At 39.3% G+C, this 27,732-nt stretch overlaps 1 pseudogene; it reads right to left on the reverse strand.

Annotated features, from left to right (window-relative positions):
- Positions 1-3,105: 3,105 nt before the first annotated feature.
- Positions 3,106-3,799, reverse strand: LOC133100224 (large ribosomal subunit protein uL13-like; annotated as a pseudogene).
- Positions 3,800-27,732: the final 23,933 nt, after the last annotated feature.

Genomic DNA, 27,732 nt, shown 5'->3' on the forward strand with positions numbered 1-27,732 from the left:
TGTGTTTGTGTGTGTGTGTCTTTTGGTGTCTTCTTTCCCTAATCAGTCTGTCAGTCTGCTAGACGTTTACTATTTTATTACCTTCTGAAAATACAAATTTTGTCTTTATTAATTTTTACTCGTTTTTCTCTTTTTGCTTTCATTGATTTTTCAGCTCTCATCTTTACTGTTTCTTTTCATCTGCTCATTATACATTTCATTTGCTTTTATTTTTCTATGTCTTAAGATGGATGCTGAGGTCATTGATTTTAGACCAAAGAGAAATGAAAGCATATGTGCATGCAAATATTGTTATACAAATATTCATTTGATTTATTTTTAATAGTCAAAATCTGGAAACTATTCAAATGCTCATCATCAGATAAATAAATACATAAATTGTGCTATATTTATGCAAGGGACTACTACTCAGCAATAAAAAGAGAAGAAATATTATTATACAAACTATGTAGATACATCTGAAAATAATTATGCTAGTGAAAGAAAGTAGAAAAAAAGATGTAACACTTATGATTTTACGTATATAAAATTATAGAAAATGCAAAGTAATCTATAGTGACACAAGTAGATTGATGGTTGCCTGGGGATGGACATGGAAGGGTAGTAAAGCAGTATTCAAACGGGGCACCAGGAAACTTTTGACAGTGATGGAAATGTTCATTAACTTAATTGGAATCAGTGTTTCATGGGTGTACATGTATGTTGAACCTGATCAAATTGTGTATTTTAAATATGTGTAGTTTATTGTATGTCTATTATATCTCAACAGAGCTTTTTAAAAAGACACGACTATAATAATGATAAAGGCCACAGAAGAGAAGAAAATATTTACAATACTTATATTTGACTTGTACCCAGAATATATAAAATAACTCTTACAACTTGATAATAAGGAGAGAAATAACCCAATAAAACAATGGGGAAAAGATTTCAACAGACATTTCATAAAGAAATATATATGAAGGGCCAATAAGCCTATAAAAGGAGGCTCAACAATATTAGTCATCAGGGAAATACAAATTAAAACCACAATGAAATATCACTACACGCCCATTAAGATGGCTACAATTAAAAAGAGTGATAATGTAAAAACATTGGCAAGGATGCAAAGGAGCTGGAATTTTAATGCATTGCTGTAGTGAATGTAAAATGATAAAACCACTTTGGAAAATTATTTGACAGTTTTTTTTAAAAGTTAAATTTTATGATCCCTAGGACCCAGCAATTTCTCTCCTCGGTATGTACCCAAGAGAATTTAAAGCATACGTTCACATAATGTATGAATATTCATAGCAAATGTATTCAAAATAGATCAGAACTGAAAATCCCTCCTCTGCTCTGGGGAGTCCAATTACATGTATATTTAATGTTTAAAGTTGCTTCCCCCCCACCTCAAGTGATGCTCTGCTCATCTTATTTTTCAAATTTTTTTTTAACATCTTTATTGGAGTATAATTGCTTTACAATGGTGTGTTAGTTTCTGTTTTATTATTTTTCAATTTTGAAAAAATTCTTTCTGGGTTTTATTTTAGATAGCTTCTATGGGTATGTCTTCAAGTCCACTAATCTTTTTTTCTCCAGTGTTTAATCTGCTGTATTTTTTATATCAGATATTTTAGTTTTCATCTTTGGAAGATAATTTGGGTCACTTTATGTCTTCTACGTGTCTAGTTTTCATGTGCAATCTTTCCTCTAGCCTCTTGAACTTATGGGATGCTGTTGTAATAACCCTATTAATGTCTTATCTACTAATTCTATTATCTGTATACTTCTTAGATCAGTTTCTATTGACTGATTTTCATCCTCATTATGGGTCATACTTGACGTCTTCCAAATGTTAATTCAGAATGTTAATTCTGTTCATTTTTGAATGGATGTCAGACATTGAGAATTTTACCTTTTTGTTTGCTGGATATTGTAGTATTTCTGTAAATATTTTTGAGCTTTGTTCTGGGATACAGTTGAGTTACTTACAAACAGTATTATCATTTCAGAACTCGCTTTTGAGCTTTGTTATCTGGTACTAAAGCAGACTTTATTCTAGGGTACCTTTGTCTCAAAACTGAAGCTAAGCCTTCTGAGAACTCTACCCAATGCCCCATGAATTATGAGGTTTTCTACTCTGCCTGCTGGGAATAGGAACTATTTCTGGCTTTGTGTGAGTTCCTGGCACTGTTCTTCTATTCTTTTCAGAGAGTTCTTTCCCCAGACCTGGACAGTTTCTTCACAAACCTGCACTGATCAGTACTTAGCTGAAGACTTGAGCAGGACCCTCTACAGGTCTCTCTTCTCTCCTCCAACTCTCTACCCTGCAAACTCTATCCACACACACTCCATCAATGTACTCTCCCTGGGATCCCATTCTCCGCTTCAGACAGAAACTCCCTCCAGGGGGCAAATCAAGGCAAGCGTAGGGTTCACTGCATTTATTTCCCATCTCTCAGGGTTCACTGTCTTTCATTGTTTGTTGTCCAAATCTTAATAACCATTGTGCCATATATTTTATCCAGATTTTTAAAGTTGTTTTAGGAAGGAAGGTAAACCTAGTCTCTGTTATTTAGACATTGCTGGAAGCAGAAATCCCATCTAATTTTGCCCCGCTACTCAATGATGTCTTTCTTTTTCTTTTTTTTTTTTTTCTTTAAAAATAATTTAGTAGTTTTGGATCACAAAATATAGGGAAGACACAAGGGCGATGCCTGTGACCCCTTGGGCCATACTTCCCTTCCATAAACACCTTTTAGAACCCCAGACTCGTGCTGCCCAAGCATTCTCTCACACGCTAACAGCTGCAGAGTATAGTACTGACCATGTGGGACACTTAAACAGACTCCCTGTAAGCGATGCGGGGGTCCCTTCCAATTAGGTCTTCCAGCTCACTTTTGCCAATATGGCAACAGCACTGGTTGTTCCAACTGTCTGTGTCCTAAAACTCTCATGAATGAATAGGTCACAGGCGAATTCTGCCTGCACAGCCCGTATAACTGTCTACGCTTTTAAAATGGCCTTTCTTAAACAGCAGTGGCTAAGGCCGCTTCACTGTACCCAGTCTTCTAAGCCCCAGGCTGCCTGTGGCACCTGGATGGCAACCCCTGGGGGCCCCCACATCCTAGGGTGGCGATGGAGGAAGGGCAGGCCAGGCCAAGCATGAAGAATAAACAGTCAATTTTATTGGGCTAAGACTAAGAACCCATGGGTCTTGAGGACCTCTGTGAATTTGTCAGTTTTCTTCTCTCTGTTCTTTTTGTCCTGCTTCCGTAGCCTCAGGAGCTGCTGCTTTTTCCGGTAGTGGCTCTCGGCCTTCTCCTTTCTCTTCTCCTCCAGGGTGGCTGTTACTGCCTGGTACTTCCAGCCAACCTCACGAGCCAGCCGCCCTAGGTAGGCAAACTTCCGCACAGGCTTCAGACGCACCACCGTGAGGGCGGCGGGAACCACCATCCGCTGTTTCTTGTCATAGGGTGGCGGGATCCCCTCAAACACCTTGAGGCGGTCCCGAGCCGCCTGGCCTCGCTTGGTCCTGTGGGGCAGCATGCCTCGCACTGTCCGCCAGAAGATGCGGCTGGGGGCTCGGAAGTGGTAGGGGCCGCCGGAGGGGTTGGTGTCCAGCCGCTGGAGGAGGAAGGCCAGGTACTTCAACTTGTTTCTATAGAAATTTCCATAAGTGCTGATGCCCTCACAGCCGCACAACCACCACCTTTCGACCCAGAAGCACCTGCTTGGCCACGATGGCCGCCAGGCGGCCCAGGAGATGGCCTTGGCCATCGAGCGCCAGGACCTGCCCCTCCGCCATCTTCGGCAGCCGCCTGGCAAAGCACTCAGTGATGTCTTTCAATGAGCAGGAGTTTTTAATTTTCAATAAGTCCATTTTATTGACTTTTTTTTCCATCATGCTAAGGACTACGAAGAATACAATAGTAAGTAAGCAGAATACAGCATCTGCTTTTCTTAGACGCTCTCAATCTTGTAAAGGAGTAGGAAGCTACAAGTAATACTTTGGGTCAGTTGAGATGAGTAGAGCAAGAAGAGTTAAATATAGAAATGTCCAATAGCTTCTGGCTTGAAAATGGAAAGGGGTACTGAGTTTGGCAGCATAATAGCCTCCAGAGATGTCCAAGTCTTAGTCATTGAAACTGTGAGCATATTACCTTACATGGCAAAGAGGATTCAGCACATGTGATTAAATATAATGATCTTGAGATGATCCTGGGTTATCTGGTTGTGCCCAATGTAATCACAAGGGTCCTTATAAGAGAAAGAGGGAGTCAGAAGGGTCAGAAAAGGAACCGTGACAATGGAAGCAGGTGTCACAGTGGTGGGATTGATGGAAGGGGCCACGAACCAAGGATTGAGGGCAACTTCTAGAAGCTGAAAAAGGGAAGGAAACATATTTCCCTCTAGAGTCTCCAGAAGCAAAGTAACTCTGCTGAAATCTTGATTTTTGTCCAGTCAGACCCATTTTGGACTGCTGAACTCCAGAATTATAAGATGCTAAGTTTGTGTTGCTTAAAACCAGTAATGTGGTAATTTGTCACAGAGGCGACAGGAAAATAATACAGGTATTGAATTGAAGGGCTGCTTTTTCCTCTGGTCACAGCAGGGACGTACCTGGCTGAGTAAATTTCTCATATGGCGGCTTCCTCATACACAGGTGATCATTGCTTACCTGTTGCTGTATGAAGGACTGAATTCAAAATGCCTGTCAGTTTCTGTCAGCCTCTGCTGCTGGAATAAATATTTGGACTCAAAATGATAGGTAGTTCTTAGGCAGGTGCTTGTAGCTACACTGGTTTCCTATGAATCGGAAGGAGTCCCTCACACTCTACCCTCACAGCCAAAGGGGATCTAAATCACGTAAGGACTGAAGGGAGGCAATGACTTTACAAGACCTGGACTTGGAAACTTTATAATACTTTTAGCACTCAATGGAACAGTCTTCTTCCCTTTGTAAAATTTAAGCCTATTCTTCAAGCTTCCTACTTATGTTCAGCAACACAGGCTTTAATATCCCTAAACAGAGGACTAGTTATATATGAGTCTCTTGGCCATATTTCTCTTCAGCTTGATTTCCCTTTTCTTGAAGTAATTTTCTAGTATTGATCCAGTGACGTTCTTGTCATGATGCCTGGATACCTTAGTGACCACTTGAGGTTAAGTCAAAATGCCTCTTTATTAAAGAAAATTCCTTAATAACCAGCACAAGATGTCCATATAAAGGCTACAAGCAAACTCGAGTCCTTTGCCCAGATAATTGCATTAGAGGGTTAGCAGCCAAGGAGATAGAATGCAGAGCGCAGAGCAGTCTCCTTCCTGTCCCTGGTGGGAACAAAGCCAAGGACACATGGTTGTCACTTTGGATTGTAAAACTCCTCCCTGTGTGTGGGGATGTACACGGACAAGCAATGAGCTGAATGTGCACAAGCATTGTATTGGATGAGAACCCTGCTCCTGGCCAAATAGCAAATAGCAGGGTGCATTGTTGAGGCTAATCCCGACTCACTTGGCCTCTCTGTGAGCAATGAATAATGCTCCACAGCCTCATACATCCAGGCATTGTGCTCTAAGTCCAGGCAAGGCTAGGAGGAGACAATGGGCTTAATGACTGTATTGCTCCACTTTTTTGGGGGGGGGGGGGCCAGAGCGGAGTGGAGGGGAACACTTCATAAGGTCCTTGTGAAACAAGCCAAGACAAGATTTCAAAACAGAACAGATAAGACAAGAAGATGTTCGTGAGTGGAATTAGGTTTGCAGTGTCCTAAATCTGGTTATTTACCAGATGAATAATACTTTCAAATCAGACTGGTCCTACATAGAATCAAAACAGCTGTAAAAACAAACAAAAAATTTAGATAACCAACTTTTCCTTTCTTGAGGACATGATATTGAGGAATTGGTTTGACTGACAATTTTCTCTATTTTTGTTTTAGTCGATTGAAAGAATTCACTTATTTCACTTATCTACGAAAGTTTCCATTTAGAAATGGGTTCAGTATGCAGTTGTAGTGTGTCCCTGCTTTAAACGCACACACACACCTTTCTTTCATCTCTTCTTTCCCTCTCCTGACCTGGGAGATTCTCAATATGGCAGAGGCTAAAACAATACTCTTAAAACTCAGTTGAAATTATTGTACTTTTTGTGCTATCATATGGCTCTCAGAATACTGATATCGAAGTCCACAAAAAATAAATGCTGGAGAGGATGTAGAGAAAAGGGAACCCGCCTACACTGTTGGTGGGAACGTAAATTGGTGCAGCCACTATGGAAAACAGTATAGAGGTCCCTCAAAAAACAAAAATAGAGTTGCCATATGATCCAACTATTCTACTCCTGGGCACACATCTGAGAAAAACTATAATTCAAAAAAATACATGCATCCCAATGTTCATAGCAGCACCAGTTACAATAGTCAAGACATGAAAACAACCTTAATGTCCATCAACAGATAAATGGATGAAAAAAATGTGGCATATGTATAACATATAGACACACTGGAATAGTACTCAGCCATAAAAAAAGAATGAAATAACGCCATTTGCAGCAATATGGATGGACCTAGAGATTATCATACTAAGTGAAGTAAGTCAGAAAGAGAAGGACAAATACCATATGATATCACTTACATGTGGAATCTAAAATATGACACAAATGAACTATCTGTGAAACAGAAAGAGATTCACAGACATATAGAACAGACTTGTGGTTGCCAAGGGGGAGAGAGGGGAGGGGAGGGATGGATTGGGAGTTTGGGGTTAACAGATGCAAACTAGTATATACAGGATGGAAAAACAACAAGGTCCTACTGTACAGCACAGAGAACTACATTCAATATCCTATAGTAAACCACAATGGAAAATAATACGAAAAAGAATGTGTATATATATGTACAACTGAATCACTTTTCTGTATAGCAGAAACTAACACAACCTTAGAAATCAACTATACCTCAATAAAATAAATTTTAAAAAAAAGAGGTGGTGGAGGGGCAAGATGGCAGAAGAGTAAGACGCGGAGATCACCTTCCTCCCCACAGATACATGAGAAATACATCTACACGTGGAACTGCTCCTACAGAACACCCACTGAACGCTGGCAGAAGACGTCAGACCTCCCAAAAGGCAAGAAAATCCCCACGTACTTGGCCGTGTGGATGAAAGGCTCTTGGTGCTCCAGCCAGGCATCAGGGCTGTGCCTCTGAGGTGGGAGAGCCAACTTCAGGACACTGGTCCACAAGAGACCTCCCAGCTCCATGTAATACCAAACGGCGAAAATCTCTCAGAGATCTCCATCTCACCATCAAGACCCAGCTTCACTCAACGACCAGCAAGCTACAGTGCTGGACACCCTATGCCAAACAACTAGCAAGACAGGAAAACAGCCCCATCCATTAACAGAGAGGCTGCCTAAAATCATAATAAGGCCACAGACACCCCAAAACACACCACCAGACGTGGACGAGCCCACCAGAAAGACAACATCCAGCCTCATCCACCAGAACACAGGCACTAGTTCCCTCCACCAGGAAACCTACACAACCCACTGAACCAACCTTAGCCACTGGGGACAGATACCAAAAACAACGGGAACTACAAACCTGCAGCCTGTGAAAAGGAGACCCCAAACACAGTAAGATAAGCAAAATGAGAAGACAGAAAAACACACAGCAGATGAAGGAGCAGGGTGAAAACACACCAGACCTAACAAATGAAGAGGAAATAGGTAGTCTACCTGAAAAAGAATTCAGAATAATGATAGTAAGGATGATCCAAAATCTTGGAAATAGAATAGACAAAATGCAAGAAACATTTAACAAGGACGTGGAAGAACTAAAGAGGAACCAAGCAACGATGAAAAGCACAATAAATGAAATTAAAAATACTCTAGATGGGATCAATAGCAGAATAACTGAGGCAGAAGAACGGATAAGTGACCTGGAAGATAAAATGGTGGAAATAACTACTGCAGACCAGAATAAAGAAAAAAGAATGAAAAGAACTGAGGACAGTCTCAGAGACCTCTGGGACAACATTAAACGCACCAACATTCGAATTATAGGGGTCCCAGAAGAAGAAGAGAAAAAGAAAGGGACTGAGAAAATATTTGAAGAGATTATAGTTGAAAACTTCCCTAATATGGGAAAGGAAATAGTTAATCAAGTCCAGGAAGCACAGAGAGTCCCATACAGGATAAATCCAAAGAGAAACACACCAAGACACATATTAATCAAACTATCAAAAATTAAATATAAAGAAAACATATTAAAAGCAGCAAGGGAAAAACAACAAATAACACACAAGGGCATCCCCATAAGGTTAACAGCTGATCTTTCAGCAGAAACTCTGCAAGCCAGAAGGGAGTGGCAGGATATACTTAAAGTGATGAAGGAGAAAAACCTACAACCAAGATTACTCTACCCAGCAAGGATCTCATTCAGATTTGATGGAGAAATTAAAACCTTTACAGACAAGCAAAAGCTGAGAGAGTTCAGCACCACCAAACCAGCTTTACAACAAATGCTAAAGGAACTTCTCTAGGCAAGAAACACAAGAGAAGGAAAACACCTACAATAACAAACCCAAAACATTTAAGAAAATGGGAATAGGAACATACATATCGATAATTACCTTAAATGTAAATGGATTAAATGCTCCCACCAAAAGACACAGACTGGCTGAATGGATACAAAAACAAGACCCATATATATGCTGTCTACAAGAGACCCACTTCAGACCTAGAGACACATACAGACTGAAAGTGAGTGGATGGAAAAAGATATTCCATGCAAATGGAAATCAAAAGAAAGCTGGAGTAGCAATTCTCATATCAGACAAAATAGACTTTAAAATAAAGACTATTACAAGAGACAAAGAAGGACACTATATAATGATCAAGGGATCGATCCAAGAGGAAGGTATAACAATTGTAAATATTTATGCACCCAACATAGGAGCACCTCAATACATAAGGCAAATACTAACAGCCATAAAAGGGGAAATCGACAGCAACACAATCATAGTACGGGACTTTAACACCCCACTTTCACCAATGGACAGATCATCCAAAATGAAAATAAATAAGGAAACACAAGCTTTAAATGATACATTAAACAAGATGGACTTAATTGATATTTATAGGACATTCCACCCAAAAACAACAGAATACACATTTTTCTCAAGTGCTCATGGAACATTCTCCAGGATAGATCATATCTTGGGTCACAAATCAAGCCTTGGTAAATTTAAAAAAATTGAAATCATATCAAGTATCTTTTCCGACCACAATGCTATGAGACTAGATATCAATTACAGGAAAAGATCTGTAAAAAATACAAACACATGGAGGCTACACAATACACTACTGAATAATGAAGTGATCACTGAAGAAATCAAAGGGGAAATCAAAAAATACCTAGAAACAAATGACAATGGAGACACGACGATCCAAAACCTATGGGATGCAGCAAAAGCAGTTCTAAGAGGGAAGTTTATAGCAATACAAGCCTACATCAAGAAACAGGAAACATCTCGAATAAACAACCTAACCTTGCACCTAAAGCAATTAGAGAAAGAAGAACAAAAAAACCCCAAAGCTAGCAGAAGGAAAGAAATCATAAAGATCAGATCAGAAATAAATGAAAAAGAAATGAAGGAAACAATAGCAAAAATCAATGAAACTAAAAGCTGGTTCTTTGAGAAGATAAACAAAATTGATAAACCATTAGCCAGACTCATCAAGAGAAAAAGGGAGAAGACTCAAATTAATAGAATTAGAAATGAAAAAGGAGAAGTAACCACTGACACTGCAGAAATACAAACGATCATGAGAGATTACTACAAGCAACTCTATGCCAATAAAATGGACAACCTGGAAGAAATGGACAGATTCTTAGAAATGCACAACCTGCCAAGACTGAACCAGGAAGAAATAGAAAATATGAACAGACCAATCACAAGCACTGAAATTGAAACTGTGATTAAAAATCTTCCAACACACAAAAGCCCAGGACCAGATGGCTTCACAGGCGAATTCTATCAAACATTTAGAGAAGAGCTAACACCTATCCTTCTCAAACTCTTCCAAAATATTGCAGAGGGAGGAACACTCCCCAACTCATTCTACGAGGCCACCATCACCCTGATACCAAAACCAGACAAAGATGTCACAAAGAAAGAAAACTACAGGCCAATATCACTGATGAACATAGATGCAAAAATCCTCAACAAAATACTAGCAAACAGAATCCAACAGCACATTAAAAGGATTATACACCATGATGAAGTGGGGTTTATTCCAGGAATGCAAGGATTCTTCAATATACGCAAATCAATCAACGTGATACATCATATTAACAAATTGAAGGAGAAAAACCATATGATCATCTCAATAGATGCAGAGAAAGCTTTCGACAAAATTCAACACCCATTTATGATAAAAGCCCTGCAGAAAGTAGGCATAGAGGGAACTTTCCTCAACATAATAAAGGCCGTATATGACAAACCCACAGCCAACATTGTCCTCAATGGTGAAAAACTGAAACTATTTCCACTAAGATCAGGAACAAGACAAGGTTGCCCACTCTCACCACTATTATTCAACATAGTTTTGGAAGTGTTAGCCACAGCAATCAGAGAAGAAAAAGAAATAAAAGGAATCCAAATCGGAAAAGAAGAAGTAAAGCTGTCACTGTTTGCAGATGACATGATACTATAGATAGAGAATCCTAAAGATGCTACCAGAAAACTACTAGAGCTAATCAATGAATTTGGTAAAGTAGCAGGATACAAAATTAATGCACAGAAATCTCTTGCATTCCTATATACTAATGATGAAAAATCTGAAAGTGAAATTAAGAAAACACTCCCGTTTACCATTGCAACAAAAAGAATAAAATATCTAGGAATAAACCTACCTAAGGAGACAAAAGACCTGTATGCAGAAAATTATAAGACACTGATGAAAGAAATTAAAGATGATACAAATAGATGGAGAGATATACCATGTTCTTGGATTGGAAGAATCAACATTGTGAAAATGACTCTGCTACCCAAAGCAATCTACAGATTCAATGCAATCCCTATCAAACTACCACTGGCATTTTTCACAGAACTAGAACAAAAAATTTCACAATTTGTATGGAAACACAAAAGACCCCGAATAGCCAAAGCAATCTTGAGAACGAAAAATGGAGCTGGAGGAATCAGGCTCCCTGACTTCAGACTATATTACAAAGCTACAGTAATCAAGACAGTTTGGTACTGGCACAAAAACAGAAATATAGATCAATGGAACAGGATAGAAAGCCCAGAGATAAGCCCACGCACACATGGTCACCTTATCTTTGATAAAGGAGGCAAGCATATACAGTGGAGAAAAGACAGCCTCTTCAATAAGTGGTGCTGGGAAAATTGGACAGGTACATGTAAAAGTATGAAATTAGAACACTCCCTGACACCATACACAAAAATAAACTCAAAATGGATTAAAGACCTAAGTGTAAGGCCAGACACTATCAAACTCTTAGAGGAAAACATAGGCAGAACACTCTATGACATAAATCACAGCAAGATCCTTTTTGACCCAGGTCCTAGAGAAATGGAAATAAAAACACAAATAAACAAATGGGACCTAATGAAACTTAAAAGCTTTTGCACAGCAAAGGAAACCATAAACAAGACCAAAAGACAACCCTCAGAATGGGAGAAAATATTTGCAAATGAAGCAACTGACAAAGGATTAATCTCCAAGATTTACAAGCAGCTCATGCAGCTCAATAACAAAAAAACAAACAACCCAATCCAAAAATGGGCAGAAGACCTAAATAGACATTTCTCCAAAGAAGATATACAGATTGCCAACAGACACATGAAGGAATGCTCAACATCATTAATCATTAGAGAAATGCAAATCAAAACTACAATGAGGTATCATCTCACACCGGTCAGAATGGCCATCATCAAAAAATCTAGAAACAATAAATGCTGGAGAGGGTGTGGAGAAAAGGGAACACTCTTGCACTGTTGGTGGGAATGTAAATTGATACAGCCACTATGGAGAACAGTATGGAGGTTCCTTAAAAAACTACAAATAGAACTACCATATGACCCAGCAATCCCACTACTGGGCATATACCCTGAGAAAACCATAATTCAGAAAGAGTCATGTACCAAAATATTCATTGCAGCTCTGTTTACAATAGCCAGGACATGGAAGCAACCTAGGTGTCCATCATCGGATGAATGGATAAAGAAGATGTGGCACATATATACAATGGAATATTACTCAGCCATAAAAAGAAATGAAATGGAGGTGTTTGTAATGAGGTGGATGGAGTTAGAGTCTGTCATACAGAGTGAAGTAAGTCAGAAAGAGAAAAACAAATACAGTATGCTAACACATATATATGGAATCTAAGGGAAAAAAAAAAAAAAAGGTCATGAAGAACCTAGTGGCAAGATGGGAATAAAGACACAGACCTACTAGAGAATGGACTTGAGGATATGGGGAGGGGGAGGGGTGAGATGTGACAGGGTGAGAGAGTGTCATGGACATATATACACTACCAAATGTAAAATAGATAGCTAGTGGGAAGCAGCCGCATAGCACAGGGAGATCAGCTCGGTGCTTTGTGACCACCTAGAGGGGTGGGATAGGGAGGGTGGGAGGGAGGGAGATGCAAGAGGGAAGAGATACGGGAACATATGTATATGCATAACTGATTCACTTTGTTATAAAGCAGAAGCTAACACACCATTGTAAAGCAATTATACTTCAATAAACATGTTTAAAAAAAAAAAAAAGAATACTGATATCAGGTACTCCATTTGCGGAGTTGCCAACGAAGTAGTATGTAGAGGTTGGAAATAGTGTTTGAAGAACTCTGGCTTGGAGATACACTGTTGGGCCAAAAATCTCTTAGAAGCCTGTTGGGCTGGAGGATGCAGCTGATTCCTGCAAATTGTGGCATTCATGAGGCAGGTGAGAACACTTTTAAAGTAGAAGGAGTTCAAGGGAGTTTGGTCCCAAGCGTTAGATAATTAGGCAAAGATAATTTAATGTAGAAAAACTCTATGGACAAAAATAGTGAATCACTGAGTCGTGGAACAGGTGTTTTTTAGAACAATTTTGACTTGAGGCTAGAAGGTCCAGGTAGAATGGGCCCTCTTTCCTTAATGGCTACAGAACTACAACAGACATTACAGTCTTAAACTTGGAAATAAAACTGAAACATGGAATTATAAAATCTAAGTGAATTGCATGCAAGTGGCCCCAGTGTTATTACTTTATGCAGCAAATGTATTATTTAGCACCTGTAATGTGCAAGGCACCTGCTAGCAGTCCAAGTGCAGCAGTGGACAAGACAGGTGTGGTCCTTATCTTCAGTGGAGCTCAATATTTGGGGAGAAGACAAATGTGATAGGCCAAAGAGTGGCCCCCAAAATGTCTACTTCCTAACTGTTGGACCTTGTAAATGTTACCTTGCACAAAGGGACTTTGAAGATATTATTAAGCTAAGGTTCTTGAGAAGGAAAAATGAGCTTGGATTATCCAGGTAGGCCCAAGGTAATCACCAGCATCCTTATAAGAGAGAGGCAGGAGGACCAGAGTCAAGAGAGACGTGATAAAAAAGCAGAGTCAGGAGAGAGAGAAGGGGCCACAAGCCAAGGAATGTATGTGACCTTTAGCAGCTGGAAAAGGCAAGAAAATGTATTTTCCCCTAAAGTTTCCAGAGGGAATGCAGCCCTGCTGACACCTTGATTTCAGCCCAGGGAAACCCTTTTTGGCTTTCTGACCTCCAGAAATGTAAGATAATAAACTTGTGTTATTTTAAGCCACTAAGTTTGTGGTAATTTGTTATAGCCACAATAGGCAAATAACACCAAAAAAAAAAAAAAAAGCAAGTAATCAGTCTAAACCCTGTTTCACAATCATTGTGATGGCGCCATGAGGAGAAAGCACAGGATGCCACTAGAAAGGGTGACAGAGTCTTGCTCTAAAACAGGACCAGAGCCCACCTCCCTGGAGGAGACGAGGAGTAAGTTGAGCAGGAGAAGATGGGGAGTGCTGTGTTGCGGGCAGAATGACCTTGCAGACCCCAGTGCATGAAGGAATTTGACTCACTGGATATGGGGGAGGGGAGGAAGGGTCCTAGTAAGTGGGTGCCAAGATCAGAGTCATGTTTTGGAAGATCACTCTGGCTGCTGTGTGGGGAATGGATGTGAGGAAGGACAAGCAGAAGGGGGGAAGCCAGGTGAAGACTGCTGCATTCCTCAGAGTGAGGGATGATTACAGGAGTTTGGACCAGCATGGTGATAGTGAGGGGAGGGAAGCAGATAGATTTTGGAGAGTACAGTCCATCGGACTTGGTGATCAATTGATTTAATCAATAATTGTTTTTAATTGCTAACTACTGTTCCATTACATGATTATATTATTATAGGTTTCTCAATTCTCCTGTGGATGAACATTTGGGATTTGTCCAGTTTGGGGCTATTCTGAATAACATTGCTGTCAGTATTCCTGTACAACCCTTATTATGAACATAAAGTTTCATTTCTCTTAGGTAAATACCTAAGAGGCAAGCTGCTGGGTCATGAGGGAGGGGTATATTTAACTTTTTAAGAAACTGCCACACTGGTTTCCAAAGTGATTGCACCATTTCATCCTCCCTTTGATGATTTATTGGATTGTGAGAGTAGTGCAAAAAACCAGGCGTGTTCTTTCAAACTGAACAATGTGCCCGGCTCTTTAAGCAGCTCCCTGTGTTTTGAGTGTTGAGAGAGACAGAGAGGTGAAGTCCATTGTCCTATGAGCACCTTCCCCGAAAGACAGAATCCCTTGGTTCCTTGCGTAGAGGTGGGGAAAAATTTTTTTAAGTTGCTTAAATTGTCACCAAATCATTCTGGGAAGTATTTTGCTTGCAAACTTGTAGAGACCATATTTCACCAAATCAAATAATAAGATTGGATCAGAGGTTCAAATTTCAGAAGCTAATTGCTCTTAGACTATTTCAGACAGGGAAACTGAGGCCCCCAAGCTGTTAGGAGATGCTCATTCTCCCCTTAGTCAGTGGGACAGAAGTCTGGTCTTGATCTACTCTGTGGCCTATTCTGTGTGCTACTCTCTCTTTCAGACCTTCCCCACTCTCATTTTTTAGCCTCCAAATTTGCAAGTTCAGGCAAAGGCCTCACCCTCTTCATCACTCATCACTCACTAAACAGAATCCTTTCTGTCAATTGTCGCTTAAGTCCTGCCTCTAAAAAGGAAAATGTTCCAGCTAAGGGGTATCATCCAAACCAGGATTTTGAGAAATAAGAGGGTACCAACCAGAAAGGACACTGAGATCAGCCAGGACTGTCTCAGGCAAACCAGGGTATACAGCCTCTGGTCTGGAAATCTAAATTGATCTATTGATACATAGTAAAGTACCAAAGGAAGGACTATGAAAGGTATACCAACTAGAATGAGAGCTGAATACATAGAACCCTAAAGCCAAGCAGACTATGAGTTTCAAGGGAGATCTGAGAAAGAGATTACAAGTGAATGATGATCTTAAACAGCTTTGGCTTATAAGAAAACTGGAGAGGCCAGGAAAGTATGTTACAAAATGCCTTGGTGGATATAAATGGATTCCTTTTTGATTGATTATTCTCTTGCCTAGGGAGTAAGAAATCCTTGAATTTAGAAGAAGGGGTTCAGTGATGGCTCCCCACCAATGGATATGACCACCCCAAACCTCTGATGGGACTTTACTCTGAAAAGGGGTCTTTGCAGATGCCAGTAAGTCAAGGATCTCCAGATGAGATCATCCTGGATTATCTGAGTGGGCCCGAAATCCTATGACAAGGGTTCTTATAAGAGAAAGGCAGAGGGAGAGGAGGAGAGGGCTATGTGAAGACAGGGGCAGAGACTTGAGTTCTGCAGCTACAAGTCGGGGAACACCTGGAGCCACCAGAAGCCAGAAGAGGCAAAGAAGGATTCTCCCTTAGACCCTTGAATGAGAGTTCAGTCCTGCCATCACCTTGATTTCAGATTTCTGGCCTCCAGAACAGTGAGAGAATGAGTTTCTGTTGATCTTAAGCCTCCCGATTTGGGGTAATTTGTTACACAACTACAGGAAACTAATATAGGGTGAAAGGGAGACTCTTGGTAAGCAGATCTGAGGCTGGGGAGGGAGGCAATGAATATATGAGTATGAATGGGTGTGAAATTCCAGATAAGTCCAGACAGAGTGGAATCTAAGGGCAGGAGAAAAATAATAATAATAATAAAAGCGGAAATTGTGTACATGGCCAGCTTCTCTTACAGGGTCACAGCCAGGGTGACCCCAGGACAGCTCTCTCACTCTGCTGTTAAATTATCCACCCAGTTTGGAAACAAAATCCAGTCAGAGATTGGGAGGAACCTACTCCCCCCATCTATCCTGTAGGTTCCATAAATATATGCAACTTCTTCACTTAGTTCAGGCTCATTACCCATAAAGCAAGCCACACAATTCAGTTCTTTTAATCATTTTTCTCATTATTTTTCGTTCTCTGTTTTAGTTGTCTCATATTTCTTCACTTCTGTCAACCAGTCCCTTGGTTATACATTTTTCTTGTCATTTGCCTTGGAAAAACAAAACTAAACAGCATAATTAGTATAGTTTGTATGAAAGATGTGACTTTTTAGGGGGGAAGAAGTTGCTCTTAACTGCTGATTCACATTGTAAACATCTTTGACTCCTGTGAGTGTGCTGGATTTCTGGTCCCTACAGGGCCCTTCATGGGGGCCACAGACTCTGTCCAAAAATGGTGACTCAGGCGTGACTGTAGCAGAGTGACCTGGACATGGGGACGCATGGCTAAGACTAGGGTGGCATGTGGTGGCGAGAGATGTCCGTTCTCAGCTAGCACTCCACCAAACTGGGTGTCTATGTTTAAAATTTTAAACCCAGGATTTTAAAAAGGAGGGCATTTAATCCTGAAAATAAAAATAACAACTCTCTTTGAAATATATTCTCTTTAATCCAGCAGCACTTGATGTTTGCAGATGGTTTTCCTCTGCAAAGCCTAAGGAGAAAAACCTTCCTAAACCTGTTTCTTGAACTTCAACCCCCAGCATCAGAGGGTTAAGTTGCTAAATTTGATTCAAATTTAAAATTGAGTTTAGAATTGGGAAAGGCGGTATAAGAGGGTGGCTAAAAGCCTGAGCTTCAGGTAAGCTGGATGTGTGTTTTGAAGTGCAAACATGTCCTGCTCTGAGACCTGGTCTACATGATAATAGGGCTGTTATGAGCATCAAAGAAGAAATGTCTGCAAGGACCAGGCACACAGTAACTGCTCATTAAATATGTTCATTTCAACAACACTGGGGTGGGCTTACCCAAGTGTGGAAGTGAGATCTACCCCTTTTCTCCTTTTGAAGCCATTCATGAATTCTACCATTTAAGCAGTTAAGAAAAACCTCAAGGAGGGATCCCTCCTGGCCTTTCTGCCACAGCCCTCACCGTCCACTAGGAGGCACTGTGCTCAGCCTCCTCTGCACCAGCCTTGGGCTGTCTGACTCTTGGCTGAGATTCCCAAGTGTGGCCTGCAGCTTCCAGCCTCTCCAGGACCCATGCAGCCAGCCCTATTTGAGTCCTTCCTACCCTGGTGCAGGTCCCTGACCCTCTCAGGGCCCTGAAGAGCCCAGCTTCCAGCTTTAGATTGGGCCCCCTCAACCCTGAGAAACACTTTGAGACAATCCAGTCCCATGGCATCAGGGGTCTGGACTTTGGAAAATGAAAGCTTCTCAATTCTTTCCCAGATCCAGGGACATGTAAGGCACTGGGTACAAATCCATTCAAAGAGGGAGAAAACATCACTTTCATCATATTCAGTTGGTTAAAGCAGTTGTAGACTCAGCCCAGAGTCAGATGAGAGGATAATACTCAAAAACTTGGATACTGAAAGGCATGGTTCTTTGGGGTCATCAAAGTAACAGTCTATCATATCTACTTTGTAGGTTCTATAGTACTTCCAAAACAGTACTCGGTCTCATGTATACTATTCAACTGAACACATATTTATGAATATGATCAGTTTCAAGTGACTCTACTAAGTTTCGTTTTGTTTTGCTTTGTTTACGAAATGGATGCTTGTTTCTGCTTTACTTAGGGGTCTCACAGTTGAACAGACAGAACAAATACACATGTACACAAATTCCAGTGGAAGGCATATTACAAACCCTTGCTATTTAAATAAGTCAAAAAAGAAGAGGATTTAGTGAAAAGAAAGATTATTTTGAGATATAGGATTATGGGAAAGTTTCATGGAAGTTGCTGGGAATGTGCTTTAGAAATTGTAAACCACGATTAAAAAATATATTGCCATCATTGTTATAAAATCATAGCCTCTGCAATAACTATATTTAGGAGTTTCTGCTTCCTCAACGTCGAGTGGACCAATCTGTTCACTTCGCAAAAGCATACTGGTGAAGAGTTTGGGCTCTGGAGTCAGCCCACCTGGGTTGAAATCCTAGCTGTGTGACCTTGAGCAAGTTACTTAACCTCTTTGCGCCTCAATGGCATGACCTTAAGGTGGAGAGAATATTATCTTTCTCATCAGGTTTTTTGATTTAATGTATTTGAGGTGCCTAGAATGGTGCTTTGATTTAATGTATTTGAGGTGCCTAGAATGGTGCTCATGAGTGTTAAGTGTTGTCAATGATTATGATGGGCTGAATGTTGCCCCTCCCCCAAGATGTGCACCTCCACAGGAATCTGTGAATATGTTATCTCACATGGCAAAAGGGACTTTGCAGAGGTGATTAAGGGCCTGGAGATGGGGGGAGGGTATCCTGGATTATCCAGGTGGGCTGATGTGATGTGATGATCACAAGGATCCTTATAAGAGGGAGGCAGGAGGGTCAGATTTCAGAGAAGGTACGATGATGATGGAAGCAGATGTCAGAGAGACGCTGAGAGAATCATTGACCCAGGCAGCCTGTAGAAACTGGAAAAGGCAAGGGACAGATTCTCTCCCAGAGCCTCTGGAAGGAACACATCCCTGCTGACCCATTTTGGACTTCTGACCTCCAGAACTATAAAATAATAAATCTGTGTTGTTTTCACGAAGTTTGGGGGAATCTGTTACAGCAGCAATAAGAATTAATGCGATGATGATGATAATGATGATGATCATCTGAAAGCCAGTGCCTCCTACACACAATCAAGAAACAGAATCTAACCAATCAGAAAAGTGTATGCTCTCTAACCCTAGGGAAAGATATCAGGTAGGGGGCTTGACAAGACTGAAGTGATTCTGTGCATTTGATTCAGTCAAGCTGTCACAGTTGTTTTTTTTCTTTTTAGATTTTGAAGCCACTAGTTCAAACATCAAAACAATGCTAACTACTTTGCATTTATATTTTATGACTTGTTTTTGAAACTTTTCATCAATATTTTATCGTGAAGTCACGCATTTTACTTTAATTATATATTTTATAAAGGTTTTCATCATGCTGAAGTATGATTTTCTTATGTATTGGGACCATTTTGGGGTTCTTTTCACCTTTGGGTTACACGTCTCTAAGCATGTTACAGCAGGTAAAGAGAAGTGTTCAACATTCTGAAGGTACTAACAATTCACATCTGCATAGTACTTTACAGTTTACATGGTTCTTTTGTCAACCTCATCTCACTTTACCCTTACAACACTCCTGTGAGAGGAAAACTAGACTTAGGGAGGCGGAGGATGAATTATGGGAGTGGCATAGCTATCAAGTAGTAGAGCCAGGTTTCAACACACGCCTCTTGACTCAAAGAGTACTATCCCTCAGATATCTTCAAAGAGTTTCAGGAAAAATTTCAGAGACTTATCTATTTGGAAATGAAGGCTTCCCATCTCTCCCTTTCTCTCCCCCACTGCTCGTTTAGTTTGGAAACACCTAAAATGTTCCAGATGTGAAGATACATGCATGACATGCAATACAGCTGTCATGGTAAGTCCAAGTTTGAACACTGGTCCATTAAAGCATGTGTATTCCCATGATCAAAAGCAAGACGTTGGAAGCTGGGTGCTAAATATTTGTTAACACTATCAATAGAAGACACATTTTTTAGGGACTTGGGGTTGTGAGTGAGGGTTGTGGAGTAAGAGAAGGTAATATGACTTCTTGGCTACCAGTTATTCTTTCAGAATCACTCCAAGTTCAATTTCAACCTAGTAAGCCAAAAATCTAAAATGTTTAATGAAAAACTTGGCTGTGGACTTCCAATATAGTTCCTAGTAAAAAAATCTGAATTCACGTCTTAGCTCTTTGGATTTGGGGACAAAAGAAGATATTGATTACCAGTAAGAACAACTGTAAGCAATGCTGGAACTGTTTCGGGAATTTCTGCTGCAATGCTTACTCAGCCTATCATGTTATAGCACCTTTGGAAACAATTGTGCAGGCAGGGATTAAACAATAAAGAAATGCAGAGGAGCCTGAAGGAAGTAGAAATAGCCTATCACTAAAAATAAACAAACCGGGTTTCCTTGGTGGTGCAGTGGTTAAGAATCCACCTGCCAATGCAGGGGACACGGGTTCGAGCCCTGGTCCGGGAAGATCCCACATGCCGCGGAGCAACTAAGCTCGTGCACCACAACTGCTGAGCCTGCGCTCTGGGGCCCATGAGCCACAACTACTGGGGCCCATGCACCCTAGAGCCCGTGCTCCGCAGCAAGAGGGGCCACCACAGTGGGAGGCCCGCGCTGCGGCGAAGAGTGGCCCCCGCTCGCCACAACTGGGGGGAGCCCGCACACAGCAACGGGGACCCAATGTAGCCAAAAATAAGTAAATAAAATAAATAAATTTAATTAAAAAAAAAATAAACAAACCACTAAAAATAAACAAACACACAGACTTGGAGACATTCCCTCCAGTAGAATTAGCCTTAAATAATGATGACAATGAAATCTCACCCCTTCCATGAAGCTCTTTGACCTTGACCAAATATCACCTTCCAATTATGAAGTTCTGTAACACCTAAGTTCTAGCACTTTTAGAGCTGAAATGGGAATCCTAGAAAGCATCTGAGGGAAATAATCTAGCCAGCTGGCTGAATACAAAATCAAGATTAATAAAAAATAATAGCTTTACCATAAATTAGCAAAAACCAATTAGAAAATACAATGGGAAAAAACAAATCCCATTCACAATAGAAACAAAAGATATAATACCTAGCAATAAATCTAACAAGAATGTGCAGGCCCTGTGTAAGTAAAACTAAAATGCTACTGAAGGAAATATGGAATATCTAAATAAATATGGAAGATCTACATAAATGGAGAGTTATGCTATATTCCTCCTAGATGGAAATACTGAAAATTTTAAGACTTCGATTCTTCCCAAATGAATCCATAAATTCAATGTAATCTCAATCAAAATTCTACTGAATTTTCACAGAAATTGACAAGCTTGTTTTAAAATTCATATGGAAGTGAATATGGACAGAATTAACTAAGGCCTTTAAAAAAAAATAAACAGAGGCATTACTCTAACAGATTGCAAAACATACCATAAATCTATAGCTGTTAAAAGAGTGTGATTTTAGCATAGAAATGTGTTTTAAAAATCAGTGGGAAAAATCAGTGGGATGGGTTGGTTTAAAAGTATAGAAAGAGAATCATGTGTCTATGGGAATTTAGTACATGATAAAGGTGGTATTTAAAATTAATGAGTATAAGTATAAGTTATGGATGCATTCTGCAACAAATAACAGACACCTGAAAAATAGTGGCTTCAAGGCTTCCCTGGTGGCGCAGTGGTTGAGAATCTGCCTGCCAATGCAGGGCACATGGGTTCGAGCCGTGGTCTGGGAAGATCCCACATGCCGCGGAGCAACTAAGCCCGTGAGCCACAATTACTGAGCCTGCGCGTCTGGAGCCTGTGCTCCGCAACAAGAGAGGCAGCGATAGTGAGAGGCCCGCGCACCGTGATGAAGAGTGGCCCCCGCTTGCTGCAACTAGAGAAAGCCCTCGCACAGAAACGAAGACCCAACACAGCCATAAATTAATTAATTAATTAATTAAAAATTTTTTTTTCCTTAAAAATAGTAGCTTCATCAAACATGGATTTATTTTCCTCACATAAGAAGTAGAGGCTCTGAAGATCCATGTTCCCTTCAGCTTTTTATTCCAACCTCCTAACCACATGTTCTTACCTTCATGTTCATTGCCTCCTAGGCAACCAGCTGCCCATCCTTCAGTCTCATGTCCCCATTTTAAGCAGGAGTAAAAAAATAAAATCAAAGAAACAAGGAATAACGAATGTTTCTTGAAAGCAGGACTTTTCCAGAAGTCCCAGTAGGCTTCTGCCTCCATCTCGTTGGTGAGAACTCTTGTCATGCCATCACAACACGAGTTATAGTCATCTTAAAATTCTTTTATCTTTGAACTTGTGTGTTGTAAGTGACGTCCAATGGGACAATGGAGCAGGTGCATGAACCCAGGAGGTATGTGCAATATGCATGCTCACTGGTCTGGTTGCCCTGCTCATGTATAGCATTCATGATGACCAATGAGCAAAGAATTCTAGTGGATCCATGATACATGGAAATTCAGTGAGACTCAAAGCAAATACAAAATAAGCACACTGTATCTGTAACTGAGGAAGTGGGGGCTGTGACAGCCCTAAGAGGCATGTTTTCCATTCAAACCAGAACTTGCTTCAAACACAGAAGCAAGTTCCTTTTCCTTTCTGTTATTCCTTACTAATCAGTAAGTTTAAGGTAGAGAGTGTTGATGGAATGTGCATGTATCAAAAAGTGACATTTAAAAAGTTGAATTAGTTTTGTACAGTGTTCTCACCATTCTAGTAAGAATAAAATACATATGCATGTACAAGCCATGATACATTGATACAAATTGTACAATTTCAGTGATTGTGCAAAGAAGTTATGCACAGGGCTGTGAGCATGTCAGGACTGTTCACATGACTAGAAAAGACCTGAGAATACCCTAAGCTCTCACCTTTGGATAATGAAATATCTGGTGAATTACTAGGGACCACCAAAGCTAACCAAGCAGAGAGTTCAGTGGCCACACATGACAAAGAATACAGGCTCTACAGAATTGTTCAGAAAATTTACTAAGTAAACAACAACTACAAAAAACAGCAATGATAACAAACTCTGGAAATGGGGCAGACTCTGAATTCTAGAATTGGCACATTGTATTATTTTAAATGTCCAGTTTTCAACAACAACAAAAAATATAAGACATTCAAATATACAAGAAAGTATAAACCATACACAGAGGGAGGAAAAAGCAATGAATAGAACCTGTCCTTGAGGAAGCCCAGACATTGGACTCACTAGTCAAAGACTTTAAATCAACTGTCTAAAATATGTTACAAACAAAGAAACAAACCAAAAACCTAAAGGAAGCCATGTTTAAAGAGCTAAAGGGGAGTATGAGATTAATGTTTCATCAAATAAAGGATATTGTAAAGAAACAGAAATAACAAGAAAAGAACCAAATAGAAACACTGAAGTTGAAAAGTACAATAACTGAAATTTTAAAATTCACTACAGGGGTTAAACAACAGATTAGATCAGCCAGAAGAAAGAAACAGTGAACTTGATCATGTTAATTGAGATGATCTAGTCTGAGGAAAGAAGTGTAAAAGAATTAAAAAAGAAAAAGAACAGAGTCTGAGATATGTCAGCCATACCATCATATACACAGTGAGAGTTCCAGAAGGAGAGGAGACAGAGAAAAGAGCAGAAATAATATTTGAATAAATAATGGTTGAAAATTTCTCAAATTTGATGAAAAACATTAATCTACATATCCAAGAACTCCAAGTAGTATAAACTCAGAGATTCATACCTAGATACATCATACTCAAACTCTCTAATACCAAAGGCAAAGAGAGAATCTTGAAAGCAGCAAGAGAGTAGCAACTCATTACATACAAAAAAAAAAAAAAAAAAGGCTTCAATAAGTTTAGCAGCCAATTTTTCTTTAGAAACCATGGAGGCCAGAAAGCAGTGCTGACAGCAGTTTCTTTCAAAGTGCTGAAAGAAAAAGGTGTAAATCAAGAAATCTGTGTACTGCAAAACTATCCTTTGAAGAAGAAATTAAGACATTGTCAAATAAACAAGCACTGAGACTGTATTCATGTATTTTTTGTTTATAACATTTTGTTTCTCCTAACTTTAAAGACAGCTACAGAAAATAATAATTATAAATCTGTATTGAAGGGTACACAGTGCAAAAATATGTAATTTTTATAATAATAACAGTACAAAGAAGTTATATAGGAACAATGTTTTGTATACTATTAAAATTAAGTTGGTTTTAATTTGAACTGGACTGTTTTAAATTAAGATGTTAATTGTAATTCCCAGGACAACTACCAAGAAAATAATTCAAAAATATATAGTAAAAGAATTAACAAGAGAATTAAAATGCTACACAAGAAATAGTTATTTAACACAAAAGAAGGCAGTAAAGGAGTAATACAGGAACAAGAAGCCATAAGATATGTAGGAAACAAATGGTAAAATGGCAGATGTAAATCCTACCTTTATTAGTCTGCTCAGGCTGCCATAAGAAAATACCACAGACTAGGTAGCTTTAACAGCAGATACTTGTTTTCTCACAGTTTTGGAAACTGTGCTAGCACGGTTGGTTCTGGTGAAGACTCTCTTCCTAGCTTGCAGATGGTCACCTTCTCATTGTGTCGTCACATGGGCTTTTCTCTGTGAACACAGAGAGAAAGACCTCTGGTGTCTCTTCCTCTCTTAGAAGGATATAAGTCCTATTGGATTAGGACCCCACTTTTATGACCTCAATTAACCTTAACTACCTCTTTTAAGGTCTTTTCTCCAAATATAGTCACATTGGGGGTTTGGGCTTCCACACATGAATTTTAGGGGGCACAGTCAATAAAACTATCTTAGTAATTACAGTAAATGTAAAAGGAATAAACACCCCAGTTAAAGTAAATGATTGGCAGAATGAGTTAAAAAAATTTGACTCAACTACATACTGTCTACAAAAGACATACTTTAGATTCAAAGACACAGATAGATTGAAAGTAAAAATAACAGAAAAATATACACCTTAAAACAATGATCAAAAGAGAGCTGAAGTGACTGAAGATAAAATAGACTTGAAGAAAAAATTGTTACCAGAGATGAAGGACATTTTATAATGATAAAAGGGTCAAGAAAATATAGGATATATATGCATCATACAGAGGTATTATATATTACATACATTATACATCTATATATAATATATAATATGTATATATTATATGATATAATATAGATGTATAATATATACTGTATAAATATATATATTATATATTATGTATATATATATATACACCTAACAAGAGAGCACCCAAAATACATTATATATTATATACTTTATCATCTATATTATATTGTATAATATATATATTATATATTAAATATAGATGTATAATATATATTGTATAAATAAATATATATTTTATAATATACATATAGTGTGTGTATATATATATATAAAACAACAGAGCACCCAAAATGCATGAAGCAAAAACTGGCAGAATTAAAGGGAGAAATAGACAATGCAACAACAATAATGGGAGATTTCAATACACAACTTCCAATGATGGGTAGAACAACTAGCCAAAAGATTAACAAGGAAGTAGACTTGAATAACTCTATAAAACAACTAGATATAACAGACAGCTATAGAAAACTCCATTCAATAATGACAGAATACATATTCTTCTCAATTGTACATGGAATATTCTCCAGGACAAACCATATGTTAGGTCATAAAAAAGTCTCAAAAAATTTAAAAGGATTGAAATAATACAAAGCATGTGTTTCCCAATCACAGTGGAATGAAGTTAGAAATCAATAACAAGGATATTTGGGAAATTCACAAAAATGTAGAAATTAAGCAACACAGTCTCAATAACCAATGGGTCCAAGAATAAAACCACAAGGGAGATCAGAAAATACTTTGAGATGAATGAAAATGAAAACAAACTTACCAAAATTTATGGGATGCAGCTAAAGCAGTGGAGAACTTTTGCCCTATCTGCCTTGTTTGAAATTCATAAGAATGCACTCAAGTGCAGTAATACAATTTTTAAAAGTTTGTAATTGTCAGAAGTTTGTCAGTTCCTCATTTAACAGTTGGAGACCCAGTGGTCCAGAAAGGTTGAACAATTTTCCTACAGTCACAGTGCTCGTCAGTGGAGACTCAGTAGAACCCAGGGACCCCAAGTTCCTGCATTATTTGTGGATCCATCACACATCCTTTCTTTCTCCATCATACTTCTGTATTACACCACTAATATTCAAATCATTCTTTCTTTGCTGTCACAGACTACAATTCATTGTGCATTTACTTTAATCCACTAGACTATTAGTTCATCAAATATGAAGACTTCCTTGTGTTTCTCTGGGTGCATTTGCATGGCACTTTGAATAGTAATTATGAAAGCATACTTCAGGCACCCATTATATTGCAGGCACTGGGCTAGGCAGTAGAGATAAAAGGTGAACAAGACAGTCCCTTCCACTGAGGAGGTCAGTCACAGTCTAGTACGTGCTCAATAAATTCTTTGCTGATAAAGTAAACGGATTATGAAGCCTCCAAATAGACCATCCTGCTTACTTAATAGCACTTTCTATGTTTACTGAAATACTTTAAAACATCATATAAAAAGCTCAGAATGAAGAGCTAATCAGACACTTACTTCTCCAACAGTATATTAAAACCACTAGTGAGCATCCCAAACTCACATTTTTCAGACCAAAAAGGTCTAAAATAAGGTCTAAGTAAAGCTTTTCCCATCCAGACGGGTGATTTGTGCCAATAAATGCGGTCATACGCTTCCAAGCAGTAGGTCCTTGGGGATATTTCCTGCACTTTGAAAAATAAACTTAAGGGAGATTTCTTTTTAAATTATTGATAGCAACAATATAAAATGCATCCCTAGTTTAGAAAGTAAATTCAATTGCGGATGCAAAGTTAACATACTCACACAGAGAAAGAAACCTGAAAGAGATGGGTTGCATTGCAGACTGGATTGGTCAGGTCTAGGTCTTTCTAAAGAGCAGTAGTTTCCTGGGCCTTTCCTAGCTCTGTTACCACCAGACACACACAACTGCTGTAGAAGGGATAGTGCCAAGGCTCTGAGGAGCTGGGCAACACTGGTTTCTATTCTCTGTGGGCTCTGAGTGTCAGGCTGCTGCAAAATGTAGCCCTGGGAAGACCCTGCACGTTTGCTTTCAGAGGTCACGCTGCCTCTTGATGCTTGCTGGATCTTTTCCCTAAACAAACAAAAAAGCTCTGTTACTGACCAGTTCAGTTACAAAGGATAAAGGCTGGAAAGGCTGGAGAAGAGTTCATGGGTAACAGGAGGTTTCAAAAATGGGACCCAGAATTGGAGTCATGGTGACCTAGAACCTAAAGAAGCATTTTCATTACTTCTAAATTGATGGCCCAAGTCACTGAATTCAGATTTTTAAAAATCTTAACTTAGTACTTATCAGTATTTAGTGACTATTTTAGTCAGGGTTGGCTAGGTTATGCTGCAGTAAAACAAACAAACAAACAAAACAAAAAAAACTCCACATATCTTAGTGGGTGTTAATAAAGTTTTATTTCTGGTTCTTGTAATATGTCTATCACAGGTTGGCAGAAGCCTCTGCCCATTGTAGACACTCAGAATTCCAGGCTACTGGAGCTGCCACCATCTCAAACACTGCTGGTCAC

This window comes from Eubalaena glacialis, chromosome 1, assembly GCF_028564815.1.
Source record: "Eubalaena glacialis isolate mEubGla1 chromosome 1, mEubGla1.1.hap2.+ XY, whole genome shotgun sequence".
In the NCBI taxonomy this organism is placed as follows: Eukaryota; Metazoa; Chordata; class Mammalia; order Artiodactyla; family Balaenidae; genus Eubalaena; species Eubalaena glacialis.